Source organism: Mustela lutreola, chromosome 15 (assembly GCF_030435805.1).
Source record: "Mustela lutreola isolate mMusLut2 chromosome 15, mMusLut2.pri, whole genome shotgun sequence".
In the NCBI taxonomy this organism is placed as follows: domain Eukaryota; kingdom Metazoa; phylum Chordata; class Mammalia; order Carnivora; family Mustelidae; genus Mustela; species Mustela lutreola.
In genome coordinates, this window is record NC_081304.1 from 66,067,393 (window position 1) to 66,068,125 (window position 733).

General features: G+C 34.5%; 1 non-coding gene across 1 annotated transcript; it reads left to right on the top strand.

Annotated features, from left to right (window-relative positions):
- The first annotated feature begins 419 nt into the window (after nt 1-419).
- LOC131817147 (U6 spliceosomal RNA) lies at nt 420-526 on the top strand. The gene has a single exon (XR_009348356.1). It is a non-coding gene; the product is annotated as a U6 spliceosomal RNA (small nuclear RNA).
- Nucleotides 527-733: the final 207 nt, after the last annotated feature.

Consider the following 733-nt stretch of genomic DNA (forward strand, 5'->3'; position numbering starts at 1 on the left):
ATTTCACTGAGAGAGATGACAAGCAGGCAGAGAGGCAGGCAGAGAGAGAAGAGGTAGCAGCTTCCTGCTGAGCAGAGAGCCTGATGCAGGGCTCGATCCCAGGACCCTGGGATCATGACCTGAGCCGAAGGCAGTAGCTTAACCCTCTGAGCCAACCAGGCGCCCCTAACATTGGATTTTTGATACGAATTGAATTTACACAATGTTAATTCTTACCATTCATAAATATGAGCTATCTTTCCATTTGTGTCTCCTTCAATTTCTTTATCAATGTCATAGTTTATGGGGTACAGATCTTTCATCTTCTTAGTTAAATCTTTTCCTAAGTATTTTATTAGTTTTGATGCTAGTGTGAATTAGATTGTTCTCTTTATTTTTTCAGACAGTTCATCATTAGAGTGTTAAAATGCTCCTGTCTTGTGCTTACTTTGGCAGCACATATACTAAAATTGGAATGATGCAGAGAAGATTAGCTTGATCACTGAACAAGGATGACAAGAAAAACTGGGAAGCATTCCATATTTTAAAAAAAAACCGAAACAAAACAAAATTCTTGTGTTTTATATATTGATCTTGTATTTGGCAGCTTTACAAAATTTGTTAATTCAAAATTTTTTGTGAATTTTTTAGGATTCTTTTACATGTAAGTTCATGTTATCCAAAAAGAGAAAATTTTACTTCTTCCTTTTTTTTTTTTTTTTTTAGTCTTTTATTTCTTTGTGTTCCTTTTTTC